We start from the raw sequence: 23,431 nt of genomic DNA, 5'->3' as shown, positions 1-23,431 counted from the left end.
AAAACTGTCTGAGAGGGAAAGCAACTGGTCAGTCACTGAAAAAGAATGTTATGCCATTGTCTACGCTCTGGAAAAGCTACGCCCATATGTTTGGGGACGGCGTTTCCACCTGCAAACCGACCATGCTGCACTAAAGTGGCTTCACACCGTCAAAGAAACTAAAACAAAAAACTTCTTCGGTGGAGTTTAGCTCTCCAAGATTTTGATTTCGACATCCAACACATCTCAGGAGCTTCTAACAAAGTGGCTGATGCACTCTCCCGTGAAAGTTTCCCAGAATCAACTGGTTAAAATCGTCCTTGAGATGTGGAAAATATTGTTAGTCTTTATGTACTTGGTAGTATATTTAGAGATGCATGTGTCTTATTAACTCTGTTTTCCTAGAGCTCCAGGAAGAAATCCCAGCCAGTGTTTCACCCTAGCTGAGATTTGGGGGGCGTGTCATAAATATAAAGGGAAGGGTAAACCCCTTTGAAATCCCTCCTGGCCAGGGGAAAGCTCCTCTCACCTGTAAAGGGTTAAGAAGCTAAAGGTAACCTCGCTGGCACCTGACCAAAATGACCAATGAGGAGACAAGATACTTTCAAAAGCTGGGAGGAGGGAGAGTAACAAAGGGTCTGTCTGTAGTCGTCTTGGCCGGGGACAGAACAGGAATGGAGTCTTAGAACTTTTAGTAAGTAATCTAGCTAGGTATGTGTTAGATTATGATTTCTTTAAATGGCTGAGAAAAGAATTGTGCTGAATAGAATAACTATTTCTGTCTGTGTATCTTTTTTGTAACTTAAGGTTTTGCCTAGAGGGGTTCTCTATGTTTTTGAATCTAATTACCCTGTAAGATATATACCATCCTGATTTTACAGGGGGGATTTCTTTATTTCTATTTACTTCTATTTTTTATTAAAAGTCTTCTTGTAAAACACTGAATACTTTTTCATTGTTCTCAGATCCAAGGGTTTGGGTTTGTGGTCACCTATGCAAATTGGTGAGGCTTTTTATCCAACATTTCCCAGGAAAGGGGGGGTGCAAATGTTGGGAGGATTGTTCATTGTTCTTAAGATCCAAGGGTCTGGGTCTGTAGTCACCTAGGCAAATTGGTGAGGATTTTTACCAAACCTTGTCCAGGAAGTGGGGTGCAAGGTTTTGGGAAGTATTTTGGGGGGAAGGACGCGTCCAAACAGCTCTTCCCCAGTAACCAGTATTAGTTTGGTGGTGGTAGCGGCCATTCCAAGGATAACGGGGGTAATATTTTGTACCTTGGGGAAGTTTTGACCTAAGCTGGTAAAGATAAGCTTAGGAGGTTTTTCATGCAGGTCCCCACATCTGTACCCTAGAGTTCAGAGTGGGGGAGGAACCTTGACATGTGCTAACATTTCCTTAATAGTCTCTCACGCAGACTGCATTTCTTCTGGTTTAAAACTGTGGGCTTCATCCACAAGAACTGTGCAGAACCCATTCTCCTGGACTTTCTGAATGATTGCGCTTTTCACAATGTCAGCAGCAGCAACTTGGAAGAGCTCTTTCTGAGTTGAGTGGCTTCTGAGATGGAAAGTGTTAGGGGGCTTATTCCTTCAGCCGCTTCCTTCCCTGGTCCTTCTCGCATGAACAGAGAGCAAAGTCCAAAGGTGCAAACAATTCGATGTTTATTGGTGTGAACTTCCAGCAAGCATGAGTCCAGTTTCCTTCCTTAGTGTCCTTCTTCCCAGCTCTGACACCACAGAGCCTTACACCTGTGTCCTTGTTCCCATTTCTGCCCTTAGCCAAACAGGATTCCAATTTCCTTACCCACAGTCCCTGTTCCCATTTTCCACACACACAGCCACCCACCCATCCACCCACTCACTTCCTGATTGACTGCAGACTATACAGTAAAACTTGAGTTCTGCTTTGCTATACCTTAACCAATCACTTTCCGGAAATTTAACTAACCAATCCTAACACATTGTAACATGATTATGTAACCAATTATATTCCACCACCTTAATTAGTTTACACCCAGCAAAATTAATTATACAGCAGACAGGAACAATCACAGAACCAGACAGAGATTATACAGACAAACAATAGCAAAGTGGGAACTATAATGACAAGACAATACAAAAGTGAGGATTTCACATCCCAGCTATTGATAAGTGAGTTCTTGCCAGACAGGATGCTATCAAACTAAGTTTCCTTTTACATTTTCTAGGCACTTCCCTTTCTCTGGAGGCGATAGGCATTATCAGGACAGGATTGTATTCCTAACAGCCCAATAGCACCTTATTTCAATGTGACTAGGATGGAATGTGAGGATGTGACCGGTCGCTTCCTAGCTGATGGCTGCCTCTGCTGCTTAGCTAAAGGCCTTAGTCTAAGAACAGAGCCTCAGACTCTGACAGTGAGAGAAGGCCCTTACACCAGCAGACAGTGATTTTGTTTCTTTCTTTTATACCTCTAGAACTAGCCAAGTGATAAGAATACACCTAAATTCTTAAAGTACAGGCCTTTGCAGACAGGCCCGAATATCTATATCCTAACAGAAAGGACACTTTGTTTTCTTTGTGAGTGCTTCATCATACTGTGAAAACAAATTGCATAGTTCCAGAAAGTTTCCACAGTTTGCTGATTCTTCTCTCTCCTCCTGCCCCCCTCAGTGGAATTCCTTGGTTAGACAGGGAAAGAAATATATCGGTTTTTGCAGCATACTCTCTGCTTTCATGTAACACCATCTTGTGAGAATGTGACAACTGTGCCACTCGAGAGCCCACGTCTTTTGACTGTTTGAAAAAATACCACCTATCCGATCATTGCTTGTGTATGGCAGATTGTCTATTCTTCCAGCCTCTTATTCCACTTTCAGTGAACGCAGGGGTCTCTCAACTGGAAAACTGGAAAACTGTCTGCAAGGAAAGCAGAAAACTGCAGCTGCCTTTTCACTGTACTCTAAAAATGTTTTCTCATATTCCAGTTTAAATGAGAAAGACTGAAACACATCTTTGCTTAACCTAGTGTCCGTAGTTCACTTTCTCTCCTTCTTTGGACTTTCCGCCACTTGATAGTCTCTGGCATTTGCATGCCTCTGCTCTTTATTTGATGTCTTGCTCCTATTACCTGGCCCAGCTGTGGGACACTTGCTGGTGTTTTTCACTGGCCAGCAGTGGGGGCCTCTGTTGAGCAGGTGTTGGGGGTAGACGAGAGGAGAGGAGGCAATCAGCGAGCAGCAGGCGGGGGAGCCATGGAGGAGGGGTCGTGGAGGACAGGAGGGAGTCAGCGAGTGGTAGTTGGCAGTCAGTGGAGGAGGGGAGTGGAGGAGAGGAGGGACTCAGTCCATGGTGGGTGGGAGAGTCAAGGGGGATGGGGTGGTGTCATAAATATAAAGGGAAGGGTAAACCCCTTTAAAATCCCTCCTGGCCAGAGGAAATATCCTCTCACCTGTAAAGGGCTAAGAAGCTAAAGGTAACCTCGCTGGTACCTGACCAAAATGACCAATGAGGAAACAAGATACTTTCAAAAGCTGAGAGGAAGGAGAAAAACAAAGGGTCTGTGTCTGTCTGCATGCTGCTTCAGAACAGGAATGGAGTCTTAGAACTTTTAGTAAGTAATCTAGCTAGGTATGCGTTAGATTATGATTTCTTTAAATGGCTGAGAAAAGAGCTGTGTTGAATAGAATGACTATTCCTGTCTGTGTACCTTTTTTGTAACTTAAGGTTTTGCCTAGAGGGATTCTCTATGTTTTGAATCTAATTACCCTGTAAGGTATCTACCATCCTGATTTTACAGAGGTGATTCCTTTACTTCTATTAAAAGTCTTCTTGTAAGGAAACTGAATGCTTTTTCATTGTTCTCAGATCCAAGGGTTTGGGTCTGTGGTCACCTATGCAAATTGATGAGGATTTTTACCAAACCTTCCCCAGGAAGAGAGTTGCAAGGGTTGGGAGGATTTTGGGGGGAAAGACGTGTCCAAACTACGTTTCCCAGTAAACCCAGTTAAAGTTTGGTGGTGGCAGTGGAAATCCAAGGGCAAAGGGTAAAATTAATTTGTACCTTAGGGAAATTTTAACCTAAGCTGGTAAAAGTAAGCTTAGGAGGTTTTCATGCAGGCCCCACATCTGTACCCTAGAGTTCGGAGTGGGGAAGGAACCTTGACAGGTGGAGGAGAGGATGGACGCAGCAAGCGGCAAGAGTGGGTCCGTGGAGGAGGAGAGTCAGTGAGTGGTGGGTGCGGGGCCACAAGGGTTGGAGGAGGGGAGAGACTCAGTGGGTGGCAGGGCCTCTCGGAGGAGAATGGGAGGCACTCAGTGAGAAGCAGCAGGTGGCAGGGGCCTCAGTGGTGGGTGTATGTGGCTGCCATACACAAGGACAGAAAGAGGTGGAGCATGGACAGGGCCAGGGGAGGAAAGCAGAAGGGTCCTTGGGGCAGAGCACAGGTGGGGTCATCATGGCCCAGGTGTCCGCACTCTCAAAGGGGGCAGGTCAAGGGCTGCATGGCTGGGGAGGTTTAGCCTCCACTGGCCTATTCTACCCACCACCTATGTAAGGTGGCCCTCCCTGGGCCACTTCCTACCACCGCCCTGCAAATGTCCCAAGGTCTCCATCTGGGGTAAGGCAGCATGAAGGGTGTCTGCTCACCCCAAGGCTCTTTCTGGTGGTTGTGTGTAGCAAGACCATTCTCCTACTCTCTTGGGAAGCAACTGTCTCTTTCTGTGGTATGACCGAACCACCCGGGGACAGCTCATACCAAGGGCTCTCCCCTGCTGGGATAGTCCAAACAACAAATAAAGGGGATCAATCAAGTCCAGCTTTCATATGAGAGATGAATGATTTCCTTTCAGGCTGTCCCTGCAGCGCCTCCCTTCCCTCAGGGAGGGACCTTTGAGCAGTTGCTCATGGGGAGATTCTGCCTTTCCTCAGATCATCTCCCCTAGAAATGACGGTAGCAGGTCTGCTCTGCTCCCTCGTCTGCCAAAAAATGAGCTGCTACCCTGCCTTTCTGCCTTTATCAAGCACTTCTTCTCGGATTTGATTTGTCTGCCCCATTTTCCAGATAATTCACTTACTGAATGTTTGGCTTCTTTCAACTCATTTTGAAGTGTAGCTACACGCTCAGTGGTTTTGGGAAATAATCCTGCTGCTTCGTACCGATCTGAGTCTTTGGATTGTTGCAGTTTTGAAACAGCATTTACCATTTCCAGAATCTTTCTTTGGAGCACAATGAAAAACACAAAACTAAAATTTTCCACTCATTTCTTTAATGCTGAAGGTTTGAAAATTCAACGGCATTTTTGCTCAAAAGAATGATTTCCGTAGGTGCCTTCATTGTGTGTAAACACTGATTGTGAGAGGAAGGAGTGATTCATACTGGTTGTTGATCAATTGTGTAGTCAATTGCTTGACCAAGTTTTCATTTCTTAGGAAATATTTTTCAAATGGCCAAATAAACAATGTCCGGTTTAGTGCTCTAACATCATAAGAAAATAGTGCAGAAAAAAGGATTTATCTGATTCCACTGTCTGGGAAGCCATCTTGTGTAGTGGTGTTACATTCACCTTATGCAGAAAGTGTGCTTCCCAAAGTTACACCTTTCAACTTTCAACATTTATGTGAAGATTTCACAAGGTACACATCTCTTTGCACGTCACTAAAAGCTAACCCATCAGTTTGCCCCAGTTCTCCAATGTGAGCGGGGGAATGGTCCTGCTATTGTGGGGAAATTTCCTGGTTTCTGCACTACCCTGGTGGAATTGGCTAGGCAAAGAGTCTGAATTCTCACTTCCATTCCCTTTTCCCAGAGTCCTGCCTGACCTCAAGGACTCGCCTTCCACTCTCCTGTGTGGCAGAGTCCATGTAATGTTGACACAGTTAGGCCCAGGATTCCTGGAAGGCTGAACCCCCAGTCTCATTGTGGGGGCTAGGGTGTCCACATTCCTGGGTACTCTCTTCGCACTAGACCCATCTCTATCCCACTGATCACTATATTAAGTTCAAACCAAGTATAATTTATTAAACAGAAGCTGTAAAAAAAGGGAAAAAAATGGGAAGTGTTCGAGGAAACAAGGAACCCCGCTCTGTGGGCATGGGAAACACCACCAACAGCCATCTCTGGGTTGTAAGAAATGTTCCCTCAGGCCCCAGGTGGAAGGACCTTTCTCCACAGCATCTGTCCTCCCACCAGATTCACATCCCACTTTCCGAGTCCAGCCTTCAAAGCCCTCTTCACTAGTGATGTCTCCCTCTGATGGGCCATTTGCAGATGTCCCCACCTTGCTCTCCCAGGTGCTCATTGTGCTTGGCTGCCGGGTTACTTGTGGCATGGCCGGCAACCACTATCTGTGTCTGGCCCCACAGATCATCTGTCTTTCTTTCTCTCCCCACAAGATACTCTCCTTGTGATCAGAAGAAGTGCTTGAGTTGGAGCCCTCTCTGTTGAAAAGTTGAAGGGTTTCCAACTCGACTTTGGAACAAAAATGCTCCCTTGCTTGAAAAGGAGTTGGAACAGGGATGGGTACCTGGCCCACTGCCTCCAGAACTTGGAGATAGGTGTAGTTCCTACACAGGCCCCCAAACTGTAAAAGACACGGGCACTAATCAGCACTCTCAGGAGAGGGAGAGAGAGAGCAAGAGAGGGCCTTTGAATCTTTGAAGATGAGTATAGCAGACTGTGCAGAACAGATTAAGAGAAGGCTTCAGGGTATGCAGATTTCATTAATGAAGGGCATATTAAGGAAGGATTTCAACAAATAAGTAAGTATTAATCACAATTATTTAATATGAAGAGCAAGTAAGCATGCTGAAAATTCATATTTTATTATGGTGGCATCGATATTGAAGCCACAGTTAAAGTTGAGTCAAGTTTTGCTCTTAGAGCAGGGATTCAACTTCTGTGTCTATGAAATGTGGTGTAGCCTTAGCCAACATGGCAACACTTACTCTCTGAGTGCAGAATGAGTTTTCAGAGAATTTACAAGTCAACCTGCTAAGTAGTTTCGGAATGCATATACGTAGTCTTCCTCCCTTAAAACTCCTTTTTCCGTATACGTATTCCACTGAACACACTAATTCCCTGGACAAAACAGGAAACTTTATACAAGAAGGAGAAGCTTTAAGGGTACAGGACTGCAGTTTTGCTAACTGGGATTTTGGGGGGCGAACAATACAAGCTTTCCTTTTGGGAGGCTGTGACCATGGTCGCTGGAGGGGTTATACTGAGAATGCTCAATCAGGGCAAACTGCAAGGAATAGGGCAGACAATCCCCCAAACTGGTGGCTTATTCTTTTAATTGATTCACCAAAACAGTAACCAAACAGCTTCTATAATACCTTCCTGGTTCCCAAGAACCCAAAATGCAGTTCTCTTTAAGCAATCTAGCCCTTGGCTCCCACCCACACAGCCAAATCCATCTATTAAGGGTTATATAAAATCTTATTCACCATCTGTAAAGTTCTACTACTCTCAAGAGATCAGACACATTTCACATCATGTCAAATAAACACTTACAGACAATTCTTATTCACAAATCTAAGATTTATTTTAAACAAAAAGAAAGAGTTATTGTAGTAAAAGATTGTTATATATACAGATATGAATCCAGTTCACAGGTCAGTTTCAAAGCAGAAATGGTGAGGCTGCTGATTTGTAGAAATCCTTCTGGAATTAATGGAAAAAGTCATAGTCCAATAGGCAGTCCATATACAGAGTGTTTTCAGATTCTTCCATGAGAATTGCAGGGCTAATCCACAAGTCCTCCATCTTGTTACTTCAACATCCCCCGACAATGCTTAAGCAGCTCTGAGATAGTAAGGATCAGACCCAAAAGGCCCTTTATAGCTGAAGTTCAGCTGATTAGCATCATGTCCCCAAATGATCACAGCAGACCTTCCTTGGGCGAAGAATAAGTAATGTGCATTTTTGCTTTGAAATAAATCTCTATTTCCTAAGTCTACACTGATAACTAGCAACATTGATGAGCAAAAGGCCATTAACCATTGAAATGGTTCACAGGTAGTTTACTACAAATTTCAAAGAGGAATAAAGACAATGATATTATTACAACACAAGTTTCATCTTAACGTTAATATCCCCTTTTGACCTCTGAATTAACAGAATAGGTCATGATACCTGACTTACAGGAACTGGAATTTATCATCTACAAGCTAATTTGGTCACATTGTTGAACTTGTAATAAGATATAGGTAAACCCAGACAAATATAATTAGTATCCACTTTTGATTCTCTAACAATACAGGTCTATATTTAAAGAACTCTAGTGGCTTTGCCATGAGGAATGGCCCTATTAACAATTTGAATACTTTTCTCATATGTCCTTAAGGGTTCCTTTTACTTTAGTAGGCCTGCTGGTTGCTAAATCCTCGCTGGCTAAGCATGACAGAGGCACTTGGACATCACGGGCCATATTGGCTCCGAGAGAGACAGATTACAGAAACCAAATCAGTGCCCCCTTTGGACTCTCTTAGTGGAATAGTTTTGAAAGATCTTCATGATCCGTTTACGAATCTCTTTGGTTTTTATGCTGTATACAATGGGATTGAGCACTGGGGGGAAGAGGAGATGGAGATAAGACAGAAGAATTTGACTCTGAGGAAGAGCCTGTTTCTTGAACCTGTGAATCATAGACAAACTGATCGGCGGGGTGTAGAAAAGCAGGCTGACGCAGATGTGGGAGACACAAGTGTTCAGAGCCTTGAGACGCTCTTGCCAGGATGTGATACTCAATAGAGTCTGAAGGATCATGATCTAAGACAAGACAATGAGCACTGAGTCTAATCCCAGAGAAGAAAGGATAACAAACAATCCATAGAAGCTGCTGGATGTAATGTCTGCACAGGCCATCTTCATCACATCTGAATGCAAACAATATGAATAAGAGAGAGGTTGGATCTTGCTGTACGGCAACCTCTTGAGAAGAATGACAGATGGGATATGCAGACCACTACCCCTGATTATTATCGCCAGCCCTATGTTTCCTATCCTTGCACTAGTTAAAGTCGAAGCGTATCTCAACGGGTGGCGTATTGCAACAAAGCGGTCAAATGCCATGGCTAATAGTACAGAGGATTCCATAATGGAGAAAGTGTGAATAAAGAAAAGTTGGGTCAGACAGACATCAATGCCAATTTCTCTGGTGTTAAACAGGAAGACGCTGAGCATTGTTGGCAAGGTGGAAAGAGATAAGCCAAGGTCGGTGACAGACAACATAGAAAGGAACAAGTACATGGGCTGATGGAGGTGCAAGGGAGGCACCTGTCTTCCGAGGAGTTTGGGTCCTATATACAACAACGAATAACGATGCTGATCATAAGAATGTGCAGGTCTCATTGGTTACAGATTAAACGTTCCAAGCAGTTGAGACTGCTTGTCCCTGCCCGTGAAATAACTCCAGTGTGATCAGCGCACTTACCAAAGCCACGAAAGTAGCAGCTGCAGAGTGTTCATCCTTGACTCCTGAGGAAGCAGAGCCTGAACAGCCTGGGCAGCAGCATTCCCTCTCTCTGTCAGGCACGCAGTGCAGCAATGTTTATAGCCCAGTGGGTAAAAGCTCTGGAGGACAGATAATCAATTGGGAATCACCGTTGATCACATTGTTACACGTTTTAGCTCGACCAGCACAAATGGAAAAGACTTAAAAGGTGAATGATTTGAAGTATTTCTGCAGCGACTGGTGCAGTGTCCTGGATTTAGGGGTAACCCAATTCACAAGATGTTTCGCAACATTCAGCAATCGCCCATCTCAGAGCTGGGGTAAATGGTGTAATGCATGAGTCAGGAGACTGGCTCTGACTTGCTTTCGGTCAGGATTTGACCCTAATATTTTTTTCTCAAAGAGACGTTAGTTCTTGAAAGGTGCCAGCTTGACAGACCTGGAGATGCCTGTGCTATAAGGAGCCAAAATTCCACGTACTATTGTGGGTGGACAGCACCAAGGGTGTACTGTTCGTCACATGGGCGAGTGAACTTGTAGTCTTTCCATTACCTGGATTTGAAACAATTTATTTTATTGTGCAACTTAAACAAAGCAGCCAGATCTCCCCACAGTTCCAGGGAATCTCCCACAGCCCCCAGGTATATTCTGCAGCCACAACATACATCCTCCTAGGAACAGCCAAAGCCAACCCCACATCCATCCATTCTCCTCTCGTCTCCATCAAGCCCCGCTCCAACCATGAACTCATTATGCAGCCCCTTCTCCAGCCCAGTAATCCTCTCTCCCAAATCCCCTCCTCACCCTGTCACCCGTTTCCCCACTCCAGGCCCAAGAGCCTTCATCCTGCCCTCTCAGTCCCTCCGTGCTGCCCTGCAGCCCCCTGTCCTCCTTTGTCTGTGTTTTCACCTACCTGCATGGTTCCATTCTGGACACCAGTTCTCCTACTCCTGGCCTCTTCCACCTCCTCCCTGTCCCGACTCCAACTGCTCCCCCCAATTGGATCTTTCCCCCAAATCCCCATGAGCAGCTCCCCTCAACTTCTCGTCAGCCCTGTTCCCCAGCCCCTCACACACCATCAGCCCCGCCATATCCCCTGCCCTGAGGGCACAAGGGGGCCTGTCCCCTCTCCTGCCCCTCACACACCAACAGCCCCGCCAGATTCCCTGCCCTGAGAGGACAAGGGGAGCTGCCATTTGCCCTGCCATGAGATAATCAATATTACTATGTATGAATATATCTCATAATATGTTAATCTATAGAGTAAGTGTACCCGAAGATGTCTCTGGGTAAGGAAATAGGAAATTGGGCATGGTAGGCTGTGTCCTGATTGTGGCAGATCCAGCACCCTATAAGAGGGCAAACAGCCATGCAGAAGGGGGGCTCTCTCCCCACTCTGTGGTACTCTCTTCACACCAGACACTTCCCTGACCCACTGATCACTACATTGAGTTCAAACCAAATATAAGTTATTAAACAGCAACTGTAAGAAAAATTTGCAAAAAATGGGAAAGGTTCAAGGAAACAAGGAACATCGCTCAGTGGGCACAGGGACATCACAGACAGCTGTCTCTGGGACATAAGGAAAGATCGCAGGCTGTTCCTCACATGTCCCAGGCCTCCTGCCCAGGCACTGACTGCTCTGCTGTGATACTGCAGGAAAGGCACCTTCTCTGGCAGTGGCCACACACGTTCAGGGTCTAGGTGGCAGGACCCTTCTCCCCAGCATCGGCCCTTTCATCAGCTGGGGAGAGCAAGGTGGCTTAGAGAATGACCCATTACAGATAGTTGACAAGAAGACATGAGTAACAGGAGGGAGACATTTGTATTGGAGAAATTAAATTTAGGTTTTGTAATGACCCAACCACTCCCAGCCTCTGTTCAGGCCTAATCGGATAGTATCCAGTTTGCAAATTAATTCCAATTCAGCAGTCTCTCGTTGGAGTCGGTTTTTGAAGTTTTGCTGCTGAAGAATTGCCACTTTTAGGTTTGTTTTTGAGTCATCAGAGGTATTGAAGTGTTCTCCAAGTGGTCTTTGAATGTTATGATTCCTGATGTCAGATTTGTGTCCATTTATTCTTTTGTGTACAGACTGTCCGGTTTGGACAATGTACATGGCATCGTTATTTTTGCCGACACAGACTTTCACAGCTACCACTCTGAAACCTGACAATCCTGAAGAGTACAAGTCAACTTGCTGCTGAATTCCTGCCCAGATCGTTCTTGACATGAACCTGGAACGCTTCCTGAGCCCTCAGGAATAACTTAAATACAGAAATAGGCAACTCACCAAAATGCCACTCTGCAGAGAGACGATATCTCCTTACTGCACCAAGAAGGCAGAGCCCTGAGAATCAGTGTATGAAACTCATGTCTGACACTTGCCATGCTGAACAGCAACTTTATGATTTTCCTGAACAGTCCCTGAAGACTGCCAGACGATTCCCAGACAATTCCCTCAGCTGTGTGAGCAGCAGGAGGAGCAGAAAATAGACACTAGAGAACTTCAGCTGGAGAGCCTCCCCCGGGAGTGAAGAAATGATTCTCTGATCCCAGGGGCTCAGGCTGTCAGGACAAACTGAGTCTTCCAAATTGTTCAGCCTGCTGACAGATGTTTGGCTGTTTGCCTTCGTTCCTTCTGCCGGCTGTACTGACTCTGGCCAGATAGCCCACGCAGCAGGCTCCAGTTGAACTGCCCAATAAATTCTCAGAGTCGGTTCTCAGTGAAGGAAATTGGTCAGTTTTATTGCCAAGGAGCCACTGTGCTAATGCCCCACATCAGTGGTTACATGTACACTAGCACATGTATGCCAAAAAAATGGACTGGCTACATGAATGGCGGGACTTTCTATTCTCTCCTCATTCACAGAAAGACATTGCCTCTGAGATACATCTATATGCACAGACGCAAACAAGTTAAGTATTACGCCTGATGTATCGGGGTACCGCCCTCTAATGTATTGAGATAGCACCAATTTATGTGTTCAGGTGCCATCCATTATCTTGCACATATTGGTTTCCTCAAATATCTCTATCCATTATGCCGTTATCCTGACCTTATCCTTCAGATGGGTCAGCGTCTTCCTGTTATCTTTGGAGAATGGGTTTGGCATCCACGTATTCTGGTATCAGCTTTCTGGAAACTGTTTGCATGTTTATTCTTCTGCCGAGCACAACATAGGAATGTGTGTTTCTGCAATATCAGTCCTGTTCCTGCCACATTCTGTAAGCCGGGCCTGTCCCTTGATCACAACTTAACTTTGCTTTATAGCTGCAAAGTTTTGACTCCTTTAACCCAGGTCTCATGGCCTCACACCAGGCCTCAACTACACGGGATTATGTTTCAGGCCCTCTTCCTCCTACACAGCTTAACAACTGATGATGGCCTTCTTTCCTGTGTGTAATATACTGCCATCTGCACGATGTGTGGGAAATGATTCCATAAGCTATGGACCAAAAAGCATTTTCAATGGATCGTAGCAGCATAGCTCTGCATACCACCCATGCAGTAGCTATATTTCGTCAATTAGCTGTGAGGTGGAGGCCAAATGACGTGATCCAAAATTAATACAGCCCAAAGGGCACGGAAAATGATTTCTTCTCCCAGGATACTGCCATCCACAGTATTTGTCAGGGTCCTGTTATGAGGTATAAAGTGGATATGTATCTGGCAACTCCCAGTTGTTCTCGTAATTCATCTTCTCTTTTGATTGGCTAAGCATCAAATTTCAATAGTGTGTAGGAAGAGGTTGTGCTATCCTGTGTCAGAACTAGTCCCATGGGGACTTCTCCTCTCACTGTATGATTCCTTCACCACTCCCAGGGCCAAAATCACCTGGCGTTCCTCTCACACGGTATCCCACATTGTACAAGGGAACAGCCAGGGAATTTCCCCAATCTTTGCCCTGCAGCAATTTCAGTACGGTAGTATTTTAGGTAGGTGTACCCTGCCAGGGTGAGAACACAGGGGAAACGAATCCAACATCTTTTACTTCTGGATCTTTTGTTCGGGCTGCCCTGGTGAGTCATAGCAGCAATTAGCCATAGGCAGTCTGGAGGGTTTTCAGGAAGGCTCACCAGATGGGGGATAAGGCCAGTTCATTACCATGAATAGGTCCTTCACAATCCATTGTCAAGACTGGAAGCATTTTGCCTCGTGGGCATCACTCAGTTGTAACTACATTTGAAATACAGATACATAGTCAATATTCATAACTCCACATACAAAAATGATACATGCACACAAAGAGGTTAATCCTTTTCAGCAAATCATAACTTCTCCAATGACACCTGACAAGACATATCTTGTACAAAATGTATGATAATTATGTCAGAATTATATCAGAATCATTCAAATATGAAGAATATGGGGCACGGTGTCACAACGAGGTCATGAGGAGAATTCCCTCCATGGCTTTTAAGAGATTCAAATGATAGCAGTAAAGCACATTAGAAAACAGAATCTCAACTACACATAGAAAATGATGGGGTCTAAATTAGCTGTTACCAATCAAGAAAGAGATCTTGCGGTCATGGTAGAGAGTTGTCTGAAAACATCTGCTCCATGTGCCACAATAGTCCAAAAAGTTAACAGAATGTTGTGAACCACTAGGAAACTGATTGATAAGAAGACAGAAAATATAATAATGCCACTCTATAATATAATATAGTATAAAATGCCACACAACAGTCAGCCTGCAGAACTCTTTGCCAGAGGATCTTGTGAAGGCCAAGACTATAACAGGGTTTTAAAAAGAACTCGATACGTTCCTGGAGGTTGGGTCCATCAGTGGCTATTAGCCAGGATGGGCAGGGATGATGTCCCTAGCCTCTGTTTGCCAGACGCTGGGAATGGATGACATGGGATGGATCACTTGATGATTCCCTGTTAGGTTCCTTCCTTTTGGGGCACCTGATAATGTCCACGATCAGAAGACAAGGAACTCAGCTAAATGAGCCTTTGGTTTGTCTCAGTATGGCCGTTCTTATGTTCTTATAATCCTCTGAAAGAACTCAATGGGTTTAGATACTAAGATAGGGTGTCTTGTTTCGAGGGGCTGGTGTAGCATGCAGGGCCGCATCTTGTTCTTTGTCAATACTTTGCAACATACAACTCATGGAGGTCTCGGTGCATGGCTGGACCCGCGCCATGTTAAGCCTAGTTTGAAATAAGCTTCATCATATTTTCAGATTCTGTGTTTTGCCAGAACCTCCACTGCTGCCCTCACTTTGTCTTGTGTTGTACACTTTTCTCCCATGGTCACAAAATGATCCATTTCTCAGGTAAGTTGTTTCTCCCTGTAAGCGCGCTGCTGATACTGGTTTTAAGTTTGTTTTTAAGTACTTGGGGGAACCACACAACGGACATCTGAGGTGTCACAGTTGCTAAGAGAGCACTTCACGGGACTACTGTAGATTCCTACAGCACCTGGTGTGTCATCCCAGGCTTCCGCTGCCCCCCTGTGTTGGCCGAGGCTCCGGCTGTCCCCTTTATGCCCTCCTCTGGGTGTGCACGGCCCTTCTGCCTGAGTTACAGCTGCCTGGGTCTGAGAGCTGGAGCTCTTTCAAAAAGAACCACATAGCTTGCGCCTCCCTTTACACATTCCCGTGCCTCCCATAGTTTGAGAACTGGTGCTCTAAAGGGATCGGACTGAAAGCAACTGTCCAGGAAAAGCCCAAGAAATGTCTGTTGGAACCATTGAACTCCCATGACAGCGGCGTCATCATAACACTGGACTCGGACCGGCAAGTTTGCAGTCACCGATGTTTGTAAGTACTGCTTAAAGTTGTGATAGATGACGCCAGCATCCCCTTGCTCAGAGCAATCAATGAATCCTACAAATCGTCCCTTTATTCCCAGATTTTCTGTGTCTCTCTCACACAGAATGCATTTCTTCTGGTTTAAAACTGTGCGCTTCATCCACAATAACTGTGCAGAACCCATTCTCCTGGACTTTCTGAATGATTGCGCTTTTCACAATGTCAGCAGCAGCAACTTGGAAGAACTCTTTCTAGTTGAGCGGCTTCTGAGATGGAAAGGACCCTTTGTTTTCTTTCTGAGTGCTTCATCACACTGTGAAAAGAACTTTTCATAGTTCCAGAAAGTTTCCATAGTTTGCTGATTCTTCTCTCTCCTCCTGCCCCCGCCGTGGAATTCCTTGGTTAGACAGGGAAAGAAATATATTGGTGGTTTTTGCAGCATACTCTCCGCTTTCATCTAACACCATCTTGTGAGAATGTGACAACTGTGCCACTCGAGAGCCCACGTCTTTTTACTGTTTGAAAAAATGCCACCTTTCCGATCACTGCTTGTGTATGGCAGATTGTCTATTTTTCCAGCCTCTTATTCCACTTTCAGTGAACGCAGGGGTCTCTCAACTGGAAAACTGTCTGCAAGGGAAAGAGAAAACTGCAGCTGCCTTCTCACTGTACTCTAAAAATGTTTTGTTATATTCCAATGTAAATGAGAAAGACTGAGACACAACTTTGCTTAACATAGTGTCCGTAGTTCACTTTCTCTCCTTCTTTGGACTTTATGCCTCTTGATAATCTCAGGCATTTGCATTTCTCTGCTCTTTATTTAGAGTCTTGCTCCTATTACCTGGCCCAGCTGTGGGACTCTTGCTGGTGTTTTTCACTGGCCAGCGGTGGGGGCCTCGGTGGAGCAGGTGTTGGGAGTAGACGAGAGGAGAGGAGGCAATCAGCAAGCAGCAGGCTGGGGAGCCATGGAGGAGGGGTCATGGAGGACAGGAGGGAGTCAGTGAGTGGTGATTGGTGGGCCATGGAGGTGGGCGGAGGAGGAGGGGAGGGACTCAGTCAGTGTTGAGTGGCAGAATCAAGGGGGTAGGGGTGGAGGAGAGGATGGACGTAGCAAGCGGCAAGAGTGGGTCCGTGGAGGAGGAGAGTCAGTGAGTGGTGGGTGTGGGGCCACAAGGGTTGGAGGAGGGGAGAGACTCAATGGGTGGCAGGGTCTCTCGGAGGAGAAGAAGAGGCACTCAGGGAGAAGCGGCAGGTGGCAGGGGCCTCAGTGGAGGGTGCAGTAGGGACAGGAAGAGGTGGAGCCTGGGAAGAGCCATGGGAGAAAAGCAGAAGGGTCCTTGGGGCAGAGCACAGGTAGGGTCACCATGACCAAGGTGTCCGCACTCTCAAAGATAGCGGGTTAGAGGCTGCATGGCTGGGGAGGTTTAGCCTCCAATGGCCTATTCTGCCCACCACCTATGTAAGTTGGCCCTCCCTGGGCTACTTCCTACCACCGCCCTGCGAATGTCCCAAGGTCTCCATCTGGGGTACGGCAGCATGAAGGGTGTCTGCTCACCCCAAGGCACTTTCTGGTGGTTGCGTGTAGCAAGATCATTCTCCTACTCTCTTGGGAAGCAATTGCCTCTTTCTTTGGTATGGCCGAACCACCCGGGGACAGCTCCTTCCAAACAACAAATAAAGGGGATCAATCAATCCAGCTTTCATATGAGAGATGAATGATTTCCTCTCAGGCTGTCCCTGCAGCACCTCCCTTCCCACAGGGAGGGAGCTTTGAGCAGTTGTTCATGGGGAGATTCTGCCTTCCCTCAGCTCACCTCCCCTGGAGCTGCTGGGAGCAGGCCTGCTCTGCTCGCTGGTCTGCCAAAAAATGAGCTGCTCCCCTGCCTTTCTGCCTTTATCAAGCACGCCTTTTCGGACTTGATTTGTCTACCCCATTTTCCAGATAATTTACTGGCTAAATGTTTGGCTTCTTTGAACTCAATTGGAAATAGAAAAGGAGGACTTGTGGCACCTTAGAGACTAACCAATTTATTAGAGCATAAGCTTTCGTGAGCTACAGCTCACTTCCTCAGATGCATATCATGGAAACTGCAGCAGGCCTGCTGCAGTTTCCACGATATGCATCTGAGGAAGTGAGCTGTAGCTCACGAAAGCTTATGCTCTAATAAATTGGTTAGTCTCTAAGGTGCCACAAGTCCTCCTTTTCTTTTTGCGAATACAGACTAACACGGCTGCTACTCTGAAACCTGTCAATTGGAAATGTAGCTACACGTTCAGTGGCTTTGGGAAGTAATCCTGCTGCTTCATATCGATCTGAGTCTTTGGATTGTCGCAGTTTTGAAACAGCATTTACCATTTCCAGAATCTTTCTTTGGAGCACAATGAAAAACACAAAACTAAAATTTTCCATTAAGTTCTTTAATGCCGAAGGCTTGTAAAATTCAACGGCATTTTTGCTGAGAAGAATGATGTCCGTGAGTGCCTTCATTGTGTCTAAACACTGCATGTGAGAGGAAGGAGTGATTCATACTGGTTGTTGATAGGTAAGAAGTTTTTTGCAGGAGTGGTGCGTGAAATTCTGTGGCCTGCGTCGTGCAGGAGATCAGACTAGATGATCATAATGGTCCCTTCTGACCTAAATATCTATGAATCTATCAATTGTGTAGTCAGTTGCTTGACCAAGTTTTCATTTCTTATGAAATATTTTTCAAATGGCCAAATAAACAATGTCTGGTTTCCTACTCTAACCTCATAGGAAAATAGCGCAGAAAAAGGGATTTATCTGATTCCAGTCTCTGGGAAGCCGTCTCATGCAGTGGTGTTAAATTCACCTTACGCAGAAAGTGTGCTTCCCAAAGTTATACCTTTCAACTTTCACCATTTATTTGAAGATTTCACAAGGTACACATCTCTTTAAACGTCACTAAAATCCAACCCGTCAGTTTGTCCCATTCCCCAATGTAAGCAGGGGAATGCTCCTGCTATTGTGGGAAACTTTCCTGGTTTCTGCACTACCCTGGTGGAGTTGGCGAGTCTGAATCCTCACTTCCACTTCCTTTACCCAGAGGTCTGCCTGACCTCAAGGAATCGCCTTCCACTCTCCTGTGTGGCAGAGTCCGTGTAGTGTGGACACAGCTCGGCCCAGGATTCCTGGGAGGCTGAACCCCCAGTCTCATCGTGGGGGCTAGGGTGTTCCCTCGGACCAGGGCTAGGGTGTCCCCATTCCTGGGTACTCTCTTCACACCAGACCCTTCTCGAACCCACTGATCACTACATTAAGTTCAAACCAAATATAATTTATTCAACAGCAGCTGTAAAAAAAGGAAAAAATGGGAAATGTTCGAGGAAACAAGGAACCCCGCTCTGTGGGCATGGGAAACACCACCAACAGCCATCTCTGAGATGTAAGAAATTTTTCCCAATTTGTTCCTCACATGTCACCGGCCTATTGCCCAGGCCCTGGCTACTCCATGGTGATACTGCAGGGAAGGAGCCTGGTCTGGCGGTGGGCACACTCCCTCAGGCTCTAGGTGGCAGGACCTTTCTTGCCAGCATCTGTCCTCCCAGCAGATTCACATCTCACCTTCTGAGTCTAGCCTTCAACGCCGTCTTCTCTAGTGACGTCTCCCTGTGCTGGGCCATTTGCAGATGCCCCCACCTTACTCTCCCCAGCTGCTCATTGTGCTTGGCTCCTGGGTTACTTGTGACATGGCCGCCACCCACTATCTTGGCTTTGGCCCCACAGATCATCTGCCTTTCTTTCTCTCCCCATGAGATACTCTCCTTCTGATCAGAAGAAGTGCGTGAATTGGAGCCCTCTCTGTTGAAAAGTTGAAGGGTTTCCAACTCGACTTTGGAACAAAAATGCCCCCTCGCTTGCAAAGGAGCTGGAACTGGCCTGCGTACCTGGCCCACTGCCTCCAGAACTTGGAGATAGGCCTAGTTCCTAGACAGGACCCCAAACTGCAAAAGACCTGGGCACTAATCAGCACTCTCAGGAGAGGGAGAGTTAGAGCAAGAGAGGGCCTTTAAATCTATGAAGAAGAGTATGGCAGACTGTGCAGAACAGAGTAACAGAAGGCTTCATGGTATGCAGATTTCATTAATGAAGGGCATATTAAGGAAGGATTTCAACAAATAAGTAAATATTAATCACAATGATTTACTATGAAGAGCAAGGTAAACATGCTGAAAATTTATATTTTATTATGATGGTATCAATAATGAAGCCACAGTTAAAGTTGAAACAACTTTTGCTCTTAGAGCATGGATTCAATTTCTGTATCTATGAAATATGGTGTAGCCTTACCAGCACGACAAGACTTACTCTCTGAGTGCAGAATGAGTTTTCAGAGAATTTACAAGTCAACCTGCTAAGTAGTTTAGGAATGCATACACGTAGTCTTCCTCCCTTAAAACTCCTTCTTCCTTATACGTATTCCACTGAACACCCTAATTCCCTGGACAAAACAGGATACTTTATTCCAGAAGGAGAAGCTTTAAGGGTACAGGACTGCAGTTTTGCTAACTGGGCTTTTTGGGGGTGAAGAATACAAGCTTTCCTTTTGGGAGGCTGTGACCATGGTCGCTGGAGGGGCTATACTGAGAATGCTCAATCAGGGCAAACTACAAGGAATAGGGCAGACAATCCCCAAATCTGGTGCCTTATTCTTATAATTGATTCACCAAAACAGTAACCAAACAGCTTCTATAATACCTTCCTGGTTCCCAAGAACCCAAAATACAGTTCTCTTTAAGCAATCTAGCCCTTGGCTCTCACCCACACAGCCAAATCCATCTATTAAGGGTTATATAAAATCTTATTCACCATCTGTAAAGTTCTACTACTCTCAAGAGATCGGACACATTTCACACCATGTCAAATAAACACTTACAGACAATTCTTATTCACAAATCTAAGATTTATTTTAAACAAAAAGAAAGAGTTATTGTGGTATGAATCCAGATATGAATCCAGTTCACAGGTCAGTTTCAAAGCAGAAATGGTGAGGCTGCCGATTTGTAGAAATCCTTCTGGAATTAATGGAAAAACTCATAGTCCAATAGGCAGTGAATAAGCAGAGTGTTTTCAAATTCTTCCATGAGAATTGCAGGGCTAATTCACAAGTCCTCCATCTTGTTACTTGAACATCCCCTGAAAAAGCTTAAGCAGATCTGAGATAGTAAGGATCAGGCCCAAAAGTCCCTTTATAGCTGAAATTCAGCTGATTACCTCTTGTCCCCAAATGACCACAGCAGGTCTTCTTTGGGTGAAGAATAAGTAATGTGCATTTTTCCTTTGAAATAAATCTCGATTTGCTATGTCTACACTGATAACTAGCAGCATTGATTAGCAAAAGGCCATTAACCATTGAAATGGTTCACAGGTAGTTGACTAAAAACTTCAAAGAGAAATAAAGACAATGATATTATTACAACACAAGTTTCATCGAAATGGTAATATCCTCTTTTGACCTCTGAGTCAAGAGAATAGGTCATGAAACATGACTTACAGGAACTGAAATTTATCATCTACAAGCTAATTTGGTCACATTGTTGAACTTGTAATAAGATATCGGTAAACCCAGACAAATACAATTAGTATCTACTTTTGATTCTCCAACAATACAGGCCTATATTTCAGGAACTCTAGTTTATTTACAGTGGCTTTCCTAGCTATACATGAGCAATGGCCCAGGTTTACCATTTCAATACTTTTCTTATATGTCCTTAAGGGTTCCTTTTAGGGACAGAGGCACTTGGACACCATGGGCCATATTGGCTCCGAGAGAGACAGATTAGACAAACCAATCAGTGCCCACATTGGAGTCTGTTAGTGGAATAGTTTTGAAAGATCTTCATGATCCGTTTACGAATCTCTTTGGTTTTCATGCTGTATACAACGGGATTGAGCACCGGGGGGAAGAGGAGGTGGAGATAAGACAGAAGAATTTGACTCTGAGGGAGAGCCTGTTTCTTGAACCTGTGAAGCATAGACAAACTGATCAGCGGGGTGTAGAAAAGCAGGATGACGCAGATGTGGGAGACACAGGTGTTCAGAGCCTTGAGACGCTCTTGCCGGGATGTGATACTCAATACAGTCTGAAGGATCATGATGTAAGACAAGACAATGAGCACTGAGTCTAATCCCAGAGAGGAAAAGAGAATAAACATACCATAGAAGCTGCTGGGTGTTGTGTCTGCACAGGCCAACTTCATCACATCTGAATGCAAACAATATGAATAAGAGAGAGGTTGGATCGTGCTGTATGGCCACCTCTTGAGAAGAATGACAGCTGGGATATGCAGAACACTACCCCTGATTATTATCGCCAGCCCTATGTTTCCTATCCTTTCACTGGTTAAAGTCGAAGCGTATCTCAGCGGGTGGCGTATTGCAACAAAGCGGTCAAATGCCATGGCTACGAGTACAGACGATTCCATCATGGAGAAAGTGTGAATAAAGAAAAGTTGGGTCAGACAGACATCAATGCCAATTTCTCTGGTGTTAAACAGGAAGACGCTGAGCATTGTTGGCAAGGTGGAAAGAGATAAGCCAAGGTCTGTGACAGACAACAGAGAAAGGAACAAGTACATGGGCTGATGGAGATTCTGCTGTGTCTTGATCACAAACAGAATCAGACTGTTTCCTAGAATTGCAATGAGGTGCATGGAACAGAAAGGGATGGAGATCCAGGGGCCATCAGCTTCCAGCCCTGGGATGCCTGCCAGGAGGAATCTTGCAGGACTGATGTTGGTTTCATTGCAGGTTGGCATGATGCACTGGGAAGGTTCTGGTCAGTTTATTCAACCACATCCCCTACAATTAAAAGCAACATTATAAAAATGTGACACCATGACAGAAAATATGACCCATTCTGCCCCAACTCTTCAGACAGGTTGGAGTCAGAACCTTGATTAAAAACCCTGGTGGTACTCACACATCCCCAGATCAGTTAGAACATCCCATTACTAATAATATCCTGTTCTTATATAGAGCTTTGCATTTATAAATCTCAAAGTGATTTACAAAGGAGCATAAGTATCAGTGGGTCTGAGTCAAAGCCCATTGACACTCATCAGAAGGAGGATGTAGATCCTCATTTAACTGAGGGGAAAACTAAAGCACAAAACAGGTAAGTAACTTGTGCAAGGTCACTCAGGAGATCAGTGACAGAAGTGAGGTCTCCTGGCTCTCAGCTGACTGCCCCGTCACTATACTAGTCCACACCCTCTCCCCTAGATGGAGCTTGACATATGAAGACTTGTATGAACTCATTATTAAAGGGAACTTAACAAAAGGCGAGTGGACCTGCACCTAAACACTGGATCAATGATGTGTATTGTGAATGGTCCATGGGCTGAGAAGCGTTCATAGAAACTTCTCAGTGATGACTGACAGGGACTTGTCCAAAGCCACACAAGGAGGCTGTGGTAGAACAGGGAACACAATCCAGCTCTGCTGTGTTTTAGCTCTAAATAAGGATGCCCTCGCTGTTGTACATGATGTTATTATTGGAGGGGAAGGGGCCGAAAAGAAAAGGAGCCTCTGAACTCTGTGAATGTTAGCTCTGTCCTATCTTCATTCTAGATGCCTCCTTTGCTCACACTGGGTGAGATCCAGCCCTGTGGAGAGAGCCAGAAATTCCTCAACAGGGAGTTTTGCCATGGGCAAAGTTTACTGTGAAAACCCCTATCCTCAGTTCTATGCATGACTCTGAGGGACATCAAGGGGTCCAACAGGCCCTTACCCAGCAAAACCCTCATTGAAATTAAATTTTGTTGGAGCAAAGACAAAGAGCTCCATTTTCCCACTTATCTGAGCAGACACTCCAGGGGGTGTTAAATGCTAAGCAAGTACCATGCCTTCAGAAGCTGCAGGAAATGCAGGGACTGCAAGTCACCCTTTCAGAGGTTACACACACTCTCCCATTGGCTAGAAACTATGGTCAGATTATTCAGTATTTGCCACTCCAGGGTTAATTGCCCCCCTTCCTGTTAAGTGTCTGGTGCTAGTGACTGTCAGTCAGGTTAAGGGTCTAGATAGACCACAGCTGGGACGTTGTATGGCCATGCTGAGGCTCCTTCTTACCATACACAGCCCCAGGCAAGTGAATGGTACTTACAAAAAAGTGCCACAGGGAGCTAAAAACACAAGCTGGCTTTCACTGGGGTTTGGGTTCTTCACTCATGGAAAATTCCACGCTACATGGGTAATGTTTGCACCATCTGGGCCCTCAGATTGCAAGCACCACAAG

General features: G+C 45.3%; 1 pseudogene across 1 annotated transcript; it reads right to left on the bottom strand.

Moving 5' to 3' along the window:
- Nucleotides 1-8,422: 8,422 nt before the first annotated feature.
- On the bottom strand, nucleotides 8,423-21,704 carry LOC311514530 (olfactory receptor 51G2-like; annotated as a pseudogene). The gene is made up of 3 exons: nucleotides 21,533-21,704; nucleotides 21,176-21,316; nucleotides 8,423-9,258 (listed from the first exon to the last, which is right to left on the bottom strand). The product of its transcript is annotated as an olfactory receptor 51G2-like (transcript).
- Nucleotides 21,705-23,431: the final 1,727 nt, after the last annotated feature.

Source organism: Lepidochelys olivacea (assembly GCF_965140295.1).
Source record: "Lepidochelys olivacea isolate rLepOli2 genome assembly, chromosome: 1".
Classification (NCBI taxonomy): domain Eukaryota; kingdom Metazoa; phylum Chordata; order Testudines; family Cheloniidae; genus Lepidochelys; species Lepidochelys olivacea.
Note: the sequence above shows the minus strand (reverse complement) of the source record. Positions and strands in the feature narration are given on the sequence as shown.